The sequence below is a fragment of the Saccopteryx leptura genome, chromosome 2 (genome assembly GCF_036850995.1).
Source record: "Saccopteryx leptura isolate mSacLep1 chromosome 2, mSacLep1_pri_phased_curated, whole genome shotgun sequence".
Taxonomy (NCBI): Eukaryota; Metazoa; Chordata; class Mammalia; order Chiroptera; family Emballonuridae; genus Saccopteryx; species Saccopteryx leptura.
The window spans coordinates 258,369,001-258,389,427 of NC_089504.1; the positions used below are offsets into that span (position 1 = coordinate 258,369,001).

The 20,427-nt window shown below is 38.8% G+C and overlaps 1 long non-coding RNA gene across 1 annotated transcript in view; it reads left to right on the top strand.

The window, feature by feature from the left end:
- LOC136395953 (uncharacterized) overlaps positions 1–20,427 on the top strand; it is a 310,905-nt gene that overhangs the window by 261,978 nt on the left and 28,500 nt on the right. Inside the window, exon 3 of the long non-coding RNA XR_010749412.1 lies at positions 6,558–6,663. This is a non-coding gene — a long non-coding RNA (uncharacterized lncRNA). The remainder of the gene's footprint in view (positions 1–6,557; positions 6,664–20,427) is intronic.

The window sequence follows — 20,427 nt, forward strand, 5'->3', positions numbered from 1 at the left end:
CTGAAAACTATAAAACACTTACTGATAGGAGTGAAAGAACACATTTTTAAAAATCCCATATTTATAGATTGGAAGACCTAATTTTGGGATGACAATACTAACCAATGTGACTTATAGGTTCAATGCATTCCCTCTCAAAAACCCAATGGCATATTTTTTGCAAAAATAGAAGAACCTGTCTTAAAATTCATATGAAACATTAACAACCTCACATAGTCAAAACAATCTGGAAAATGAAGAAAAACAGTTGAACTCACAATTTATGAGTTTGAAAGATATGACAAAACTATAGTCATCGAAATCATGTGGTACTGGCATAAGGACAGAAATGCTGCATAGAAAAAAGAAACAGAATAGAGTCCCAAAATAAACTCTTGCATCCATCATATTTTTTTAGCAGAGACAGAGAGAGAGAGAGAGAGAGAGAGATAGAGACAGACAGACAGGAATGGAGAGATGAGAAGCATCAATCATTAGTTTTTCATTACGCATTGCGACACCTTAGTTGTTCATTGATTGCTTTCTCATATGTGCCTTGACCGCGGGCCTTCAGCAGACTGAGTAACCCCTTGCTCAAGCCAGTGACCTTGGGTCCAAGCTGGTGAGCTTTTGCTCAAACCAGATGAGCCCGCGCTCAAGCTGGCGACCTCGGGGTCTCGAACCTGGGTCCTTCCGCATCCCAGTCCGACGCTCTATCCACTGTGCCACCACCTGGTCAGGCGCATTCATCATATTTTATGGCAAGACCATTCAATAGAGAAAGAACAGTTTTCTCCATGAACAATGCTGGGAAAACTGGCTGTCCACCTGCCAAACAATACTTAGCTTATGCCATATGCAAAAGTTAAATCAAATGGACTTAGCACCTGGTCGTAAATGACAATTCTAGAAAAGAACATAGGGGGGAATCTTTATGACACTCAATTGAGCAATGATTTCTTGGGTATGACACCAAAATCCCAGGAAGAAAAGAAAAAAAAAAAGATAAATTGGACATCCTCAAAATTATAAACTATTCTATATCAAAAGAAGCTATCAACAGAGTGAAAGAGTAACCCCTCAGAATAAGAGAAAATATTTGCAAAGCATATATTTATCTAGTAAGAGATTAATATCCAGAATATATAAAGAACTCCTATGACCTAACAAGCAAACCAATCCAAAAATAGGCAAAGGACACAGGTAGACATTTTTCCAAAGAGGATATAATGTACAAATGGCCAATAAGTACATGAAAATATGTTCACATCACTGGCCATTATAGAAGTGTAAATCAAAACAACTGAGATACCACTTCATACCCTTTAGGATATTTACTAGAGCCCCCAAGAAAAAGAAAAAGTATTGGATGTGGAGAAATTGGAACCCTTGTGCCTAGCTGGTGGAAATGTAAAATGGTGCAGCTACTGTGGAAAACAGTTTGGTAGTTCCTAAAAAGTTAAACATATTCCTGGCTGGGTTCTCAGTTGGTTAGAGCATTGTCCCACTACACCAAGATTGTGGATTCAATCCCTGGTCAGGACACATACAAGAATCAACCAATGAATGCATAAATAAGTGGAACAACAAATCGATGCTCCTCTCTCTATCTATCTCTCTTTCTACCTCTCTCTCTCTAAAGTCAATATTTTTTTAAAAAAATTTAGGTTAAACATAGAATTACCATTTGACCCAGCAATTCTACTCCTAGACACATACCCAAAAGAATGAATGCAGGTGTTCAAACATATTTGTATACCAATTTTATGGAAACATTATTCACAATAGCCAATAAATGGAAACATCCCAAGTGTCTATCAACAGATAAATGGGTAAAATAAATAAAAATGTGGTCCATACACACAATGGAATGTTATTCAGCCTTTAAAAGGGATGAAATTCTAATCTATGCTAAAATAGGGGTTGGGAACCTTTTTGGCTGAGAGAACCATGAACACCACATATTTTAAAATGTAATTTTGTGAGAGCCATACAACAACCCATGTATGTTATGCATTATCCAATAAAAATTTGGTGTTGTCCCGGAGGACAGCTGTGATTGGCTCCAGCCACCCGCAACTATGAACATGAGTGGTAGGAAATGAATGGATTGTAATACATGAGAATGTTTTATATTTTTAACGTTATTATTTTTTAAATTAAAGATTTGTCTGTGAGCCAGATGTGGCCATCAAAAGAGCCACATCTGGCTCGCGAGCCATAGGTTCCTGACCCCTGTGCTAAAATATGATGGAGCTTGAAAACATTATGTTAAATGAAATAAACTAGATGCTAAGGACCACACATTATATAATGCCATTTATATGAAATGGGACTTTATTAAAGGAAAGAGTGTGGGTGTTGAAAAAATTTTTGAATAGGAATCAATGGGAAAATCATGACCTTTGATGTTGCCTTTAGAGTAATGTTCTCTAGCTTTAATTATATCCAGACCAACCTACTATTGTGCCTGTATTTCCAGTAACTTATTATCATTTGAACACACTTAATTTTTTTTTTAATTTATTGATTTTAGAGAAAGAGAAACATTGATTTGTTGTTCCACTTACTTATGCATTCCTTGGTTGGTTCTTGTATGTGCCCCAACCAGGGATTGAAACCACAACCTAGGCATATTGGAACAATGTTCTAACCAACTGAGCTACCTGGCCAGGGCTGGAATACATTTTTAAAGAGGGGATTTATAGTTTCTTTATAATCCCTAGTAGTTATAAAAGAGAATTTGCAATTTCTTACACTCTCATTTACCAGATGGTATCTTAATTTAGTGCACACATCCCTGCTCCTCTGTAGAACCCTAATTAACTAGACTTGTCTTTAGTCAGTTTGTTCATAATTACAAAGATCTGGAAAACAGTCACCTAAAATAGACTGGCAAATATTTTCGCAGCTCCTCTCTTGGGTTTTCTTCCTCCTCCTCACTTTTAATCAGTTCATCATGCCCTCCTTGAAGATAAAGGTTCACTTCTTACTGCCTTTTGATAACACCAAGGACTGAAAGTCCCATTTGTGAACCATGCAGGATGTTTGCATATGCTGCTCCCCCCACCCAACTAGTCGTGTTTCCATCAGAAGCTGGATGTGTATGTATACTTGTAGATCTCTAACAAAGTGCATTCTGCAGAAGTAATGGATACTTCTTGAAAATGTTATTCTGTGATAAAAATAAGTTGAGAAATAGTTGGAATAGATTTCTATTTGCAACATTAAAATGCAGGCTCCATCAGCCAAAGAATTATGTCTCTTATTTTCTGTGTGCCCTAAATGAATATTTCTTGAGTGAGTGAATTGCTTTTCAGAACCTTTAATAATCTCATTTCCATTGTCCACTTCCATAAAAAGAATGCTATGTCAAGCTTCCTAAACATTTTTGACTCTGGAACTCTTTCTCCCCACCCCCCAAAAAAACTTAACAAAGCTGATGTTTCTTTGCACATGTTTCAGAAAATACTGTTAAAAAAGCCTCCTAAATCAATTATTTGTAACTCTTGTTATTGTGTCTATGAAATATTTGGATGGAAAAGAAACAAAAAATTCCTTGGACCATTAGTAAAAGTTGTCTTTCTGGCCAAATAAAATGACGTGTAAAAGTACTTTGACGTGTGTTAAGAGTAACCTGTAGGCTGTATTATTTCTATTATTAGTTTAAAATGAGCACTTAGAAATATTAAAACCTGGATAAATCTGAGTTTCTAAATAGCAAGGGATCTCACCAATATATTAGTGACTGCAAAAGCTCCTGGTTGGCAGACCCATGACCTGTGAGATGGGGAGCTTCTCTCCCCCTACCTGTCACATTTTTGTGTTACTTTTTTCTTCATAATAATTGTATTAATATACTCACATACCATAAAACTCACTCATTTAAAATATGAAGTCTTTAGTCTATTCATAGAATTGTGCAGCCATCGCCAAGATCTCATTTCAGAACGTTTTCATCCCACCAAACAAAACCTCCGTGCCCACTGGCTGTGGGACTCCCTCTCCCTGGGCCGTGGCAACCACTAACCTAGTTTCTGTCACTGTGGATTGGCCTATTCTGGGCATTCCATATAAATGGCATCATATAACATGGGACCTTTAGGATTGGCTTCTTTCACTTAGTGTGTATTTATGATTTATCCACTTTATAACATGTATCAATACTTTATTCCTTTTTATGGCTAAATAATATTACACTGTATGGATAGACTACATTTGTTGACCCATTTTTCAGTTGATGAACATTTGAGTTGTTTCTGCCTTTTGGCTATTATGAACATCCATGCACACACTTCTGTGAGGACATGTTTTCAATTATCTTTGGGGGGGGGGTACCTGAAAATAAAATTGCTGAGTTATAGGGTAACTCTATAAATAACGTGAGCAGCTGCCAAACAGTTTTCCTAAGTGGGCGGACCATTTTGCATTCCTATAGCTCTGTGTGAGGGTTCTGATTTCTCCATATCCTTGTCAACAGATGTTACTGTCTTTTTTGTTTTATCATCCTAGTGTGTGTGCAGTGATTGTTTTGCTTGACCTCACGTGGTGATTAATGACGTTAAGCATCTTTTCTTATGCTTGTTGTGTGTTTGTGTATCTTCATTGAAGAAGTATTTATCCAAATCTTCTGCCCTTTTTAAATTGGCTTATCTGGGGGTTATTTTCTAAATACAAATCCTTCATCAGATACATAATTAACAAATATTTTCTTTCAGTGTGTGGAATTATCTTCATTCTCTTAATAATGTCCTTTAAAGTACAAAAGTATTAATTTTTTAAAGTTTCTAATTTTAATGAAATCCCACTTACCCTTTTTTTAAAGGTTTTATTCATTTATTTTCCAGAGAGAGGAGAGAGAGGGGTGGGGTGGGCAAGAAGTAAGAACTCATAGCTGCTTCACTATAGTTGTTCAGTGATTGCTTATTTTATGTGCCTTGACCAGCCAAGCCTAGGGTTTCGAACCAGCGACTTCAGTGTTTCAGGTCAGCACTTTATCCACTGCACCACCACAGGCCAGGCCCCACTCACATTTTTTTTTTTCATTTTGTCACTTGTGCTTTTGGTGCTATATCTAAGAAACAGTTGCCTAACTCAAGGTCACAAGAATTTACACCTAAGTTTTCTCCTGCAAACTTGATCGTTTTAGCTCCTATTTAGGTCTGTGATCCATTCTGAGTTCATTTTTGTATACCCCATCAGGGAGGGGTCCACCTTCATACTTTCCCATGTGAACATTCGGATGTCCCAGTACCATTTATTGAAAAGACTATTCTTTCTCATTATTAAATTATCTTGGAGCCGTTGTCGAAAACAGTTGATCATAACTATAAAAGTTAATACCTGGACCCTCAATTATATTTCATTCATCTATATTTTTTCCCTTATGCTTTAGCACACTGTCTTGCTTACTCTAACTTTGTAGTAAGGTTTGAAGTAGGGAAGTACGAGTTTCCCAATTTTGTTTTGCTTTTCAAGGTTCTTTTGGCAATTCTGTGTCCCTTTTATTTCTATAAAATGTTAGGATCAGCTTATCAATTTCTGCATAAAATAAGGTGGGACTTTAGTAGGGATTGTCATGAATCTGCAGATCACTATGGAGAGCATTGCTTTATAACAATATTGTAAGTCTTCCCACGCATAAACATTGGATGTGTCTTTTTATTTATTTAAATCTTTCATTTTTTCAAGTGCTTTATAGTTTCTTTGTATAATATTACACTTCTTAAACTTATTCCTAATTTTTTTTATGGTAGTGTAAATGGAATTGTTTTCTAATTTCATTTTTGGATTATTCATTGATAACATATAGAAGTACAATTGATTTGTGTATATTGCTCTTGTATCCTTCAACCTTGCTGAACTCATTAGTTAGTTATAATCGGTTTTTTGTGTAGTCCTTAGGGTTGTCTGTACAAGATCAGGTCATCTTTGAGCAAAGATAATCATATTTCTTCTTTAATAACCTAATTTCTTTCATTTCCCTTTCTTGCCTAATTGCCCTGGCTAGAGTCCCCGGCAGAAACTCTAGAATTAAATAGAATTTGTGAAGGCGTCTTTTTCCTGATTGTAGGGAGAAAGCATTCAGTCGTTTACCATTAAATTTGAAGCTAGCTGTTGGATTCCTGTGGCTGCCTTTATCAGGTTGAAGAAGTTTCCTTCTATTCCTAGAACGTTGAGTGTTTTTACTATGACAGAGTGTTGATTTTGTGAAATGCTTCTTTGCATTAATTAAGATGATCACGTGGTTTTTGGTTTTTGTTCTATTAATATGATATGTTACATTTTTAAAATATTCACATGTTCATACAATTTTGCGTTCCTGGGATAAATCTCTCTTGGTCATGGTATATAATCCTTCTTATTGGTTGTTAGATTAATTTTGCTGAATATTTTTTTCATTTATATCCATAAGGGACATTAGTCTGCAGTTTTTTTTGTGATCTTTTTTGTCTAATTTTCATATCAGGGTGATACTGGAACAAGTGAATTGGGGAGTATTTTTTTCTTCTTTTAAGGATATTTTGTGAAAGATTAGTATTGATTTTTTTTTTTGTTTTTTATTTTTATTTTTTTAGAGAGAGGACGGGAGAGAGAGAGGGAGACAGAAACATCGAGCTGTTCGTGCATGTGCCCTGACTGGGGATCAAATCAGCAACCTCTGCGCTTCGGATGACACTCCAGGTATTGATTTTTTTTAATGGACTGTTATTTACAAAAAGTTTTAAAATTATTAATACAGTCTCTTTATTTGTATAGGTTTATTCAGATACCCTGTTTCTGCTTCAGTCCACTTTGGTAATTTGTGTCCTAGGAATTTTAATTTAACCTAAGTTATAAATCTCATTATTCAGAGATATATAGTGTTCCCTTGCAATCCTCATGTGAGTTTGCTAGTGTTGCCCCCTTTATTTCTTGTATTCGTCTTGTAATTTGAGACTTCTGTCTTCTTCAGTTTTCTCTATTGTTTTCCTACTCTCTATTTCATTTATCTCTGCTCAGGTCTCTATTATTTTCTTCATTCTGCTTGCTTTGGGTTTAGTTTGCTCATTTATTTTTCCAGTAGGTGGGAAATATTTATTGAAAGCTTATGGTATGTTGGCACCAGCACTCTGCACTTCCAGCAGTGAACCAGACAGATGATGTATTACTGATAAATGCCACGATTCACGTCAATCTGGATGACGTAAAAGAGAGCATTTGGGTGGCAAAGGTGGAACTTATTAAGGCTATTACAGGTAAGCTGAGACTGGAATGGCAAGATGGTGCTAGGCTTGCAACAACCTGGAGAGTGATCCTGGGTGAGCCAATGTCTGGATTAAAGACCCTAAGGTGGGAACAAACATGGTGACCAGTGGAACGTAGGAAAGTCACTATAGCTGGGGGGAAATGAGGGAAGGCAAAAGATTGTTGGCATTCAGATGGAGAGATCAAGAAACTGTATGACATTGTCAGTCATGGTTGGGACTTAGATTCTAATCTCCATACTACAAGAAGCCATTGGTATTTTTTAAATTATTTTTATTTTGTTGCCCTGCTTTCAAGTGTCCCACTCAATATATTACCCTCTGTCTCCCACCCCATCATGCCCTCTGTGCCCCATGCAAAGTCTCTTTCCATTCCCATTTCTCCCCCTCTGCCCTCCCTCCCCATACTTCCATTCCCCCTTCCCCTCATGTATATATAATTTGGCTAATCCCTTCACCTTATTTAATCCCCTCCCCTCTCCCACCTTGCCTCTGACAGCTGTCCATCTGTTCCCTGTGACCTTCCCTCTGTTTTTGTTTTGTCCCTCAGTTTATTGTGTTCATTACATTCCACATATAAGTGAGATTGTATGGTATTTGTCTTTCTCTGCCTGACTTATTTCACTTAGCATAATAATCTCCAGATCCATCCACGCCATCATAGAAGGTAAGATTTCTTTCTTTTTCACGGCTGCATAGTATTCCATTGCATACATGTACAACAGCTTTTTTAGCCACTTGTTCACTGATAGACATTTGGGCTGTTTCCAGACCTTGGCTATTGTAAACAATGCTTCAATGAACATGGGGTTGTATATCTTCTTTTGAATTAGTGTTTTGAGATTCTTATCATATATTCTTAGAAGTGGGATAGCTAGGCCATAAAGCAGTTCCATTTTTAATTTTTTTGAGGAAATGCCATACTGTTTTCCACAATGGCTGCACAAGTCTGCATTCCAGCAGTTCAGGAAGGTTCCCTTTTCTCCACATCCTCACCAGCACTTGTTCGTTGGTTTGTTAATGAAAGCCATTCTGGCAGGTGTGCGGTGATATTTCATTGTGGTTTTAATTTGCATTTCTCTAATGATTAATGACATTGAGCATTTTTTCATATGCCTATTGGCCATTTGTATGTCCTCTTTGGAGAAGTGTTTATTCAGGTCCTTTGCCCATTTTTTAATTGGATTGTTTATCCTCCTGGAGTTGAGTTTTAGAAGTTCTTTATAAATTTTGGTTATTAACCCCTTATCAGACGTATCAGCAAGTATATTCTCCCATTGAGTGGGTTGTCTCCTTTTATTTTGTTAGTGGTGTCTTTTGCTGTGCAAAAGCCTTTTAGTTTGATATATTCCCATTTGTTTATTTTGTCCTTTATTTCACTTGCCCATGGAGATATATCAGCAAAAATGTTGCTACACAAGATGTCTGAGAGTTTACTGCTTATGTTTTCTTCCAAGATTTTTATAGTTTCACGATTTTAGTTTTTTCTGAGTTTCTGAAGGTATAAGTTTAGATTATTGATTTGAGATCTTATGTTTTTAATATATACACTTACAGCTATAAATTTGTCTCTTTGAACTATTTTAGCTACATTCCATAAGTTTTTGCATACTGTGTTTTCATTCAAATTTATTTCAGTATATTTTCTAACTTTCCTCATGATTTCTCTTTGACTCATTGGTTATTTAAGAGTATGTTTAATTTCCACATATTGTGAATTTCACAATTTTTTCTCAGTGTTTATTGCTACTATAATTCAAATGAGGTCAAAGAAAAAATTTTGATTTGGAGCTATTGAAATTTACTTATCCTTATTTTTTATCATCTAGCATATGTCATGGCAAAAGTTTAATGGGCACTTGAGAAAAATCTATATTTTGCTGTTGTTTAGTGGAGCATTTTATAGATGTTAGTTCTAGTTGATTACAGTTTTGTTCAAGTCTTCTAATTCTATGTTGATATTTTGAAATTGAACCTTCTAATACTATTGTTTAGATCTCTATTTTTTGCTTTAATTTGGTCAGTTTTTGCTTTACTTATTTTGGAACTTTGTTGTTAGGTGTGATCCTGATAGATTGATGACTTTATCATTTAAAATATTTTTGTAACTATCTTTGCTTTAAAAATCTTACTTGTCTGATATTGTTTAGCCATCCAACTTTCTTCTGATTACTTTCTGATTTGTATGTTGTTTTTCATTTTTTTGAATTTAAGGCATGTTTCTTGTAAACGATTACCTTTTGATTGGAGTTTTTCATCTACTTACATTTACCGTAATTACTTGCAAGTTAGGATTTGTGTCTGCCTTTTTGCTATTTGTTACACATGTAATTTCTACTGTACCAATTTTATGCCTTTGTTGTTTCTATTACTCTATGTTTTAAGTTATTGTGATGGTAGTTGTTCTGGGGATTAAAATTAGCAGTTTCACTTAAAATAACCTAGTTCAGTTTAATCCTAACTTTATTTAAATAATATATAAAATCTTAGTTTCAATATATCTCTGCTCCCTCTCCCTTTGTTTGTGCTTTTATTTTTGTACACATTATATACCTATACAGTCTGTCAGTTTTATATTTATTGCCTTATGTAGTTATATATGAAATCAGATAAAGGAAGAAAAAAGTAGTAACAAAAATCTGTTTATACTATCTTTATACTGTGTACTAACCGTTTCCAGTGTTCTTCATTTCTTCTGAAGGGTCTGAGTTAGCATCTAGTGCTCTTTCATTTCAGTCTGAAGGGCTTCCTTTAGCATTTCTCCTGGGATAACTCTGCTAGTAACAAATATTTTCAGTTTGTTTATCTAAGAACATCTTTATTTCTCTTTCATTTGTGAAGGATAGTTTTGTTGAATATAGAATTCTTGGTTGTTATTCTCTTTCTTTCAGCACTTTAATTATGTCATCTGACTGATCAGTCAGTTCTCTTGCTGTTTTCAAGATTCTCTCTTCATCTTTACATAAAAATTCATTATGATGTGTATATATGTGTAGATACATTTAACTTTATCTTACAGTTTCTTGAGCTTCTAGGATGCACAGATTAATGCTTTTCATCAAATTTGGGAAGTTTGGAGCTATTATTTCATCAAATATTCTTTCTTCCCCTTTCTTTCCTCCTTTTTATTTTGACTCTCATTTTGTGTATGTTCATATACTTGATTGTATCCACAGAGCTCTAAGGTGATGTTTATTTTTTTTTTAATTTAGAAATTAAATTCAGTCAGGTGACATTGATCAATAAGAGTACATAGTTTTCAGGTAAACATTTTTATAGCATTTCAATTGTTGATTATATTGTGTGCCCATCACACAAAGTCAAATAATTATCTGTCACTTTATATTTGTCCCACTTTACTCCTACCCCCTTCCCCGGTAACCACTTCACGTTTATCTATGTCCATGAGTCTCAGTTTTCTATCCCACATATGTGAAAGATCATATAGTTCTTAGCTTTTTCTGATTGATTTATTTCACTTAGTATAATGTTCTTAAGGTTCATCCATGCTGTGGCAAATGGCAATATATCATCATTTCTTCTGGCTGAGTAATATTCCATTGTATATATGTGTCATATCTTCTTTATCCAATCCTCCATTGAAGGACACTTTGGTTGTTTTCACATCTTGGCCACCATGAATAATGCTGCAATGAACATGGGGCTGTTATGCTGTCATTCTCATTTGTCTGTATATATCTTTTGATCTCTGCTTTTATTTCTTCTTTGACCCAATTATTTTTTAGAAGTATGTTGTTTAATGTCCACATTTTTGTGGGTTTCTTTGCTTCCTTTTTGCAGTTGAATTCTCATTTCAAAGCCTTATGGTCATAGAATATGCTCGGTATAATTTTAATCTTCTTGAATTTGTTGAGGTTAGTTTTGTGGCCCAACACACGGTCTAATCTTGAGAGTGTTTATTTCTTGTTAGTTTTTATTTCTTTCTACTCCTAGGACTGAATAATCTTAACCTATCTTCAAGTTCATGTTCTTTCTTCTGAAGCTCAAATTTGCTTTTGAGTACCTCTAGTGAACATTTTTAAATTGATTTTAGAGAGAGACATCAATTTGTTGTTCTACTTATTATGCATTTATTGCTTGATTTTGTTTGTGCCTTGACTGGGGATTGAACCTGTAACCTTGGCATATTAGGATAGTGCTCTATCCAACTGAGCTACCTGGCCAGGGCTCTAGTGAAATTCTGTGTTTCAGTTACTATACTTTTAAATGCCATGATATTGACTTTTAAAAAATTATTTCTTTCCTTTATTGATTTTCTTAGTTGGTAAGCTACCATTGTCATACTTTTCTTTAATTTTATTTTGTTATCTTAATGTAGTCGTAATAGCTGATTTAAGGCCTTTGTCTACTAAACCCACCATCAGTCCGCTCCCCACAGGAACATTTTATCTTGGCTCTTTTTTTCCTGGTATATGCCATATTTTTATTTTTAGTTGCATATCTCCTATATTTTGTTGAAATTATATATTTTAGATAACATATTGCATATTGTAACAACTATTAGGTCATCCTGCCTTCCAAAGTTTGTTATTTTTGCTGGTATTCTGCAAAATATAGCCACTGAGTTCTCTGCCAGTTTTTTTTTTCTTGTTTTTATTTTTAAGCTGGTTCTTAGGGGTCATTCTTGACTCAGTATTATTTAGTGGTCAGCCAATAATCTGTCAGAATATTTCCCAAAAAGCTTGGTCAGTACGTCTTCCACCCTTTTCCAAGGGGATCTATGTAGAAAGGCAAACCTTTAAACTTCAGTCTGTTTACAAAACAGACTTAGCTTTCATTTCCTGCTTGTGTAGGACCTTAATGTCTGTCAGCCAGCAATAAACTGGGGTGACTGGAACCTTCTTTTTTTTTTCAGGTCAAGTCTTATGCATATACACACTAATTTCTAAATACGTAAAAACGGCTCACAGAATTTTGAAGTTCCCCAATTCTCGTCTAGATCTCTGAGACTTCCTTATAAATTTTTGATCGTGCTCTTCTTTGCCTCAGCTGAAATCACAGCCTTGGACCAACAGCTATGATGTTTTCTACACATTACTATTATTTTAGGAAAAGTCCTGAGGATAGGGCTCTTTTGTTTTTTGGGCTAAGCTCTGAGTCAAGTCAAAGAGCGCCAGTACTTTGGGAATGGAAGTTTGCCAGGTAGCTGCTAATTCAGACAAAATCATGATTGAATGATATGGATGGGATTTTTAATAGAGTTCCAGAAGTGGTCAGTCCTCTCGTTGGCTATGATGCTGCTGGCTGTTCATGACTGCCACACTGCTGGGCTATAGAGAAAGAGGGGATAAACCAGTGTGTGTTAAATCACATAGATGCCACTATCTTACAGAAGTTTAGTAGTTTCTCTTGAATAAACAATTTTCAGTTTTTATGTGGCTCTAATTTCAGAGTTTTTAAATGGTTGATTTTAGTAGTTGAGTTGATTTTCTATATTTCTGTGAGAAAACAGTTTCACTGACTTTCTCACTCTACTATTCAAGAACACTTCTTTAAGTGTGGCTTTTAATCATGTCTGTGCTTTTATAATTAGATTAATATGTAGGGATGTTAAACCAATGTTCCCTTGCCCTTTACCAAAGCCAGGATGGGCCAAGTCCAGTGTTAGGGTTTCTTTTCAAATTATAGTTTCTCCCACAATATGGAAATAATACTCCTTGTTTTATTAAGATAGAAAGAGGAGATGATGTTAGAGGAATCTTCGCCAAGAAGGAAGAAGTAAATTAGCTGTACCTGTTGTCCTGGTGGATAATGGAAAAGAAAAGAGAGTTGACTGACTACTGTGGAGAGAGCTTCTATTTTTTCATTTTCCCCATTCAGAATGAATCCCAAGGGAAACAGACCCAGAGAGATCATCCAGATGCACATGCCTGGGGACCCTGGGGAAGGGTGCTTGGAAAGATCCTAAAGTATCTTTCTCTGTTCTCCAAGACTGTGCATGGTACTCAACCATATGACCAGATGTTAATGTACTGATAGGAGCATCAGACTGGCTAGGAACCAGGGGCTGAATGAAATGGTTGCCACATTTAACGTATCATATCAGTGCCCTGGACCATGGATTTTCATCACAGATGCTTGCATGTCCTCTACAAGGTCAAGTGAAACCAGCTGTACCTGTAAGGGTACCAGTCCAGGGAGCATTTCTGAGTGGCTGCCCCATGACAGAGTCCAGAGGAAATCAGTAAAGTTCTAGGAAATGCAACATGCATTTCCTCTTCCAAACATTTGTCTTCCCCCTTGCCATAAGGTTACCCTTGGAAGAAAGCGAAGGAGGTTAAGAGTAGAGATGAGGAGAGGAAATCTGCAATGCATTTATCAAAAAGAGACTGAGTCATTCAAAATACACTATTCCAACTGGCAGAGCCAGGGATGTAAAATTGAGAAGTTGAACGTCTCTGCCCTCCCCTCCCAAGAGGATGGGGGGGGGGGGGTGAAGAAGATCAGACATGTCATAGGAAGTAAATCAACTCATATTCTATGTACATCAAACTGTAGTTCAAGTCCATTCATGATCCAATTGCTTTCCTTTTTTTTTCCCAGCAGAAATGTGCTGCCCTCTCTTTCTAGTTAATCAGGTTTCCTCTCTCCAGCTCTTCTCTCATCTTCTCCTCTCCTTTCTCTTTTCCTCTCTGGTTTCTCCAGCGGAAGTGCTAGGGCTACGATCCACCTGGAAGAAGCAACTTGTTGTGCTCTTTATCACCCCTGGGAATCTCTGCATGAGGCCATAGGACATTTTTATCAAGATAGAGGATTCTAATGCATCTGTTACCCTCCACTCTTCCCCTTCTCCACCTGACTTCTTGTCCTTAATGAGTCAACTTGAACCTGTCTCCTATTCCCCAGTTTGAGTCAGAGACCAGTCCCTGGGTTCCCACAGCACTCTACCCATCTCCTAGTTACCCCCCCAACCCCCATCCTCACCCCACCACCAACAATACTGCATGTGTTTGCTTACTTCTCCGTTTCACCTATTGGACTGTGAGCCCCTGGATGCCTGTTCTCTGTCTCATTTGCTTTCTCTCAGTACCTGATTAGTACCTGGGAAACACAACACACTAGGTATTTGTGACTTCTGATTCTGGGTTTCAGATTTTACTACTTTGAACCTTATGTTCACTCAAAATACTGAGCACCTGCCATAGGTCTAGCATGACTACCCATTCAGCAAATAAAACCCAAGCCTTAAAGTTGAGGAGCTTATAATTTTGTGGGACAGATAAAAACACCTTCAAAATACAGTATGTTGAGTACTTTAAGGAAAAATATGTTGTAAAATTAGAATAAACAAAGCCCTATCATGAGGGATCGAGGGAGACTTCATATAGAAAGACATGTTTTATTTGAACCTCAAAGAATGAGTCAAAATCTGCAAGAAAAAGTACGGAAGGAGTGGTCATTGAATAGTATATGAAAAGCAAGCAAAGCTAGTTCAAGTTTGCATGTTTAATATTTTTTGTCCATCCAAGAATTGAAAGGATGGATATAGGTCAATGAAAAGCCTTGAGTGTATTTACCAGTCGGAAACTAGGAGTTGTTTGAATTATAGCCCTCACATCCTAGACCTAAGCTTTCAGCACCAACTTAATTTCTTTTTTTTTTTTTTTTTTTCAGAGAGAGGGACAGATAGGGACAGACAGGAATGGAGAGAGATGAGAAGCATCAATCATTAGTTTTTCGTTGCGACACCTTAGTTTTTCATCGATTGCTTTCTCGTATGTGCCTTGACCGTGGGCCTTCAGCAGACTGAGTAACCCCTTGCTCAAGCCAGCGACCTTGAGTCCAAGCTGGTGAGCTTTAGCTCAAACCAGATGAGCCCGTGCTCAAGCTGGCGACCTCAGGGTCTCGAACCTGGGTCTTCCACATCCCAATTCAACGCTCTATCCACTGCGCTACCACCTGGTCAGGCTCAGCACCAACTTAATGTCTAAGTACAACTACAGACTTCATCATTATGTTTAGATTGTACTGGCTTTCATTTAGCCAGGCCATTGCAAAGCTGGAAATGGATGCTCAGTGGCCTCTCTTCCGATAGCCCTGAAAATGTGGGCTCCTTCCTGGAGCATCCATGTCTGGTGGTCACGCCACATTCCAGCCCTTATTCTGGCCAGGTTTCCTCTGGCATTTCCTTCAGTAAAATGCTGTCAAGACAAACACGCATTGCCTGATCCTGAAGATCATCTTTACTCAAAACCAGTGGCATTAAACTGTCTGAAGATAATATCAGAAACACATCTGGATTTTCTAACACCTGCTCTGGTTTCAGGAAGTGAATAATGGGGGTGGAGGAAACAGTGCTTTTCAGTGTGTGAAACTCTCACCCATGCATGTGCGCTGAATTAGATCAGTATCTTGTTTCTCTCCCTCTGTGTGTGTGTGTGTGTGCGCGCGCGCACATGTGTGTGTATTATTTGTGCAGACTACACTCTGCTCTTTCTCTGGCTGAGTAAAGCTCTGCCTTTTATGTGCTTGATCTGTCTGTACTTCACTCAGTCACTACTCATTTAATAAATATTCATTGAACATCTATAATGAAGTCTTAGCTATCAAAGTAAAACATAAGACAATGGCAATATAAAGGATAGATGTCAAACTATCTATTGGAACAGATAAAGAAAGATACCTACAGTGAAGGCAAAGTAATATATACAAATCAAGAGGATTATCATACATATAATATTATAAACACACAATATTTTATCTGAGATGCTGTGAGTGACTAGAAGCCAAATGAATACTAAATAAACTAGGTACTTTTAAAAGCAGAGAGAGAGCCTTCAGAGTGCTATATGAGGTCAGTGGAAAGAGCAGAGGGGCGAGGGTTGCGGGGATAGTGGCTTGAGCTAAGAACAGGCCGATCAGTGGATGAATGGTCACCTTTGTAGGGAGGGACACTCAGCTTCCAGGGAGGTGGCAACGCTCTGGTTTTTGAACTGGGTGGTCATGGCGTGAGTGTTCATTTGTAATTTGAAGTGTTCTGTATGTGTTCAATTCCACATCAGATGGTAAACCAGAGACTGATGGGTGGAAAAGGCTCTGTTAACTGACAGGTGTTCCTGAAGCCTCCGCCGGGACCCTGGGAAGCCAGAGTCGTGGCTCTCAGGAAGTTCCCATTCTGCCCACAGGAAGGAGCAGTGGTGACTGGAGGTGAGTCCGGACAGGGAGACGAGGATATGGTCCTGAACACTTGACCTGCACAGGGCGGAGGCTCTTTCTTAGGGTCTGATGGGGAAGCAAGGTACAACTGAGGGAACAAGATCTCTGGGGAAGTCTTAAATTGTTTTATCTTTCTCACATGTTCTCCTTCCCCAGTGGTTTTGAGCTTTTGAACAGCTGTGTCCAGAGTAGTGCACATAATCCTTGTGAGTACATGCAATAAATACAATTTAGCTATTTTAATCTTGTTTGTTGTTTGTTTGTTAGAGTAGAAAGAAGGAAATAGAAATGTTAGTTGAATGAATGGACTGATAAATTATCTTAGTGTCTGGAACCCCCTAAAACCTGTTACATAAGGGTCCACATTTTGTCAACATCATGAGGTCAGCTTCTGAAGTTTGGCTCCTAATGGCATTTGCCCCATCTCTGTCTCCTCCGATCCCTTCATTGTACCAGGAATCCCTACAGGGCTCTCTACCCACAGCAGAGGAGCCCTCAGGCAGTACCTGGCTCCACAGGAAAATCCTTGCACACTGAGAGGGAGCCGTAGCAACGAGATTTTCTTGCCCGCATCTACGACACGTGTTTTCAAGGCTGGCGTGACTCAGCAGCCACTGCCCAGAAGCCGGGCTGAGACAATGCTGCCCGGAAAGAAGGCCAAGGGCTCAGGACCAGAAGCCATGGTGGTGGTGTCAGCAGTTACTCCGCTTGTTGGCGCTTACATCACGTCTGTAGGGGAATAGGAGAATCTGGCTCATTTTTAGAATTTTGTTTTCCATGTCCTGGCAAGAGCCCTTCCCTTTTCTATTTCTCAGGGGTGTTTCTTCTTCTTTTTTCTTTTCCGTCAATGGTTTTAGGTGGAAAAATGACCCACAGCAGAAAGAGGAAGAAGGGCGCTCCAGAGAATCTCAGGGATGGGATGGGATGGGCGTGGGGGCTCTGGTGTTGACAGGACGCCCACCTGGCTCTGCGCATGCATGTGCGTGCGTTTCTGAAGCAGGAATGGAAACCAGAATGGGTGGAGTGCGCCCTTTCTTAGAGAAAGACTTGATCCTTCTCTGCTGATCCCCAGCATGCTCGGGCTCGGGGAACCTTCAGGAAGGACCTGGGGCAAAGTCAGATACAAGCTGAGGCCTGATTTGAAAGGCTATCTAAGGCTTCTTTGCCTTAAACCAGTATGATGGTAAACACGAGCCAGTCGTCAGGTTTGAAAGGCTTCTCTACCCACCCTGGACAGTGGGCTTCACACCGGAAAGCTCCTCAGGCCCCTATCCAGAAAGAAGAGGGCCACAGCCAGAAAGAAGAAGGCCACAGCCTGGGGTGGCAGAGACACAGGGATCCTCCCAGCAGGGCTCCCCCTAACACTGTCAGCCTGGCTGTGGAAAGGGGAGACCCACAGGCCGTATCCCAAGACCATCTAAGCGGCTGCTAGATTGAATAGGTTCTTCGTCTTGCATGAATTATAATAGTGAGAGGAGCTGATAAACTAGACTTCACTAAAATTATGAATTTCTGCTCTTTGATACTGTCAAGAAAATGAAAAGACAAGTCACAGGCTAGGAGGAAATGCTTGTAAAAGACACATCTGAGAATGGAACAGTGTCCAAAATGTCCAAAGAATGCTTGAAACCTAACGGTAAGAAAACAAACGACCCAACTGGAAAATAGGCCGAAGACCTTACTAGGCGCCTAACAAAAGAAGATATGCAAGTAGCAAAAAGCCTAGGAAAAGATGCTGCCCATCATATGTCTTCAGGGAAATGCATATTGGAAGAAAATGCGGCAGCACTACACACGTCTTAGAATGGCCCAAACCCGGAACACTGACATCGGGTGCTGGCGAGGGTGCGGGGCAGCAGGTGAGGGCACTCGTGGGGACACACAACAGCACCGCCACTTACGCCGACAGTTCTGTAGTTTCTTGCAAAATTAAACATATTCTTACCATGTAATAACAATTGCACTCCTTGGTATTTACTCGCTGGAGCCAAAAACTTATATCCACACGAAAAGATACACATGGATATTTCTGGCAGCTTATTCACAATTGCCAAAATTTGAAGCACAAGATGTCCTTTAGCAGGTGACTGGATGGAGAAGCTGTGATCCATCCAGTCAATACATGTTATTCAGCACTGCAGAGAATGAGTTATCAAGTCATGAAAAGACAGGAAGGGAACTTAAACACATATTGCTAAGTGAAAGAAGCCAACCTGGAGAGGCTACTTTCTGTACAATTTTAACTATGTAACATTTTGACAAAGTCAAAAGGATAGAGATAGTAAACAGATCCGTGGTGGCTTGGGGGGAAGGTGGGATAAACAGGCAGAGCACAAAGGGTGTTAGAGCAGTGAAACTACTCTCTGTGATCCTCTGTGCATGTCAGATTACATTTGTCCATAATATGTACAGCACCAAGAGTAAACTCTCATGTATACCGTGGTTTGGAGTGATTATGATGTGTCCATGTCCATGAATTATAATGAACGCACCACTCTGGTGGGGTAACAGGAGGCTGTGCGTTCCTGGGGGCAGGGACTCCGTGGGAAATCTCTGTGTCTTCCTCTCCATTTCACTGTGAACCTAAAACGGCTCTAAAAGTAAAATCTATTTTGCAAAAAGTCTAGACAAAATAGTAACCAGAAAAGAAAAATTTTGATCATGCTAGATGAAAAATTGAATTGTTTTTCTGTTGTCCCCCTAGAGTATTTTCAATAATACTTACCAGTACAGAGAATGAAGCCATAAATGTAGAATAATTATGGTGGAGGAGTGTAGGACAGATACTGTTTGATCTTATTTTTTATAAAGCTCTTGCTACACACTGATTTATGTCCCCTAAAAATTCATGTGTTGACTACCTAACCCTCAGTTTGATGTTATTAGGAGGTGTCCTTGAGGTGATTAGGCCATGAGAACAGGGCCCTCTGTAGTGAAATTGCTGCCCTCCTAAAAGAGACCCCAGAAAGCTCACTCACCCTTCCACCCATGCCCACGCCCTCCAACCCCCCACCCCCGTGTGAGAGAAGAGGGCCATCTGTGAACCAGGAGGTCTTCCAGACACCTGCCTGCAGGGCTCTTGAACTTGACTTTGAACTTCCCAGCCTCGGGATGGTCAGAAATGAATTCCTACTGTTTACAAGCCACCCAGTATATGGAATTCTGTCATAGCAGGCAAATCAGACTCGGATAGGTAACAATGGACGGAAAAATAAAATACAAACAACAAATTCACAGCAGGTACACTGCCCGCTTCTACCAATTTCTGTATAAAAAATTTTTTAATAGTTTTAACATTTACTACGTTCCAGATACTTGCTTTATATAGATTATCTCATGCAATCCTCTTTATCCCCATTTCGGAGATGGGGGCCTGAAGGGATGGGGCTGGAAGGCTCGCAGGTCTGACCAGATGAGCCCAGAGGGGACCCAGGCATCCGGTTATCTAGGACACACTCTTACAGGCTGGACCCCATGGTTTTCCCAGAGCCTCACTGGGCATAGAAAGAAAAAAGCTGCATCCTGGTCCCACTACTAGTCCTACAGCTGGGGCTGATGTATTTAATCTCTCTGTCCTCATTTGTAAAATAGAGAAAGTGGTTTGCTCTCCCATAGGGCTGTTCCAGGGACCAGAGGAAATAGCTATAAAAAGTGCCAAGCTAAGTATTCAGTCAGTGTTGGTTCCTCCCTTCCCTCTTTGTCTATTTGGCTATTTTCTATGACGTGTTTGTTTGTTTTGTGGCTACTTGAATGTGCAATTCACTGTAATAATAGTGCTGTCCTTCCTGGCATATTCACTGACCAGACACTTCCCTCTACCTGCCTTAGGTCTTCCATTTCTGCTCTGATCACATGGTTGCTCATTGTGTTTGTTTTCGTAATAGGCCGCCACAAAGCCTTGTTTTTATGGGAAGGGGAAGGGAGGGTATAACTCTCAAGTGCAGAGTTCTGTGGGCCATCTGACTCGGTCACCGATCCTGGAAGTGAGGACATGCCCTGTTTGCCAGAGTCAGCAGTTCTGTTC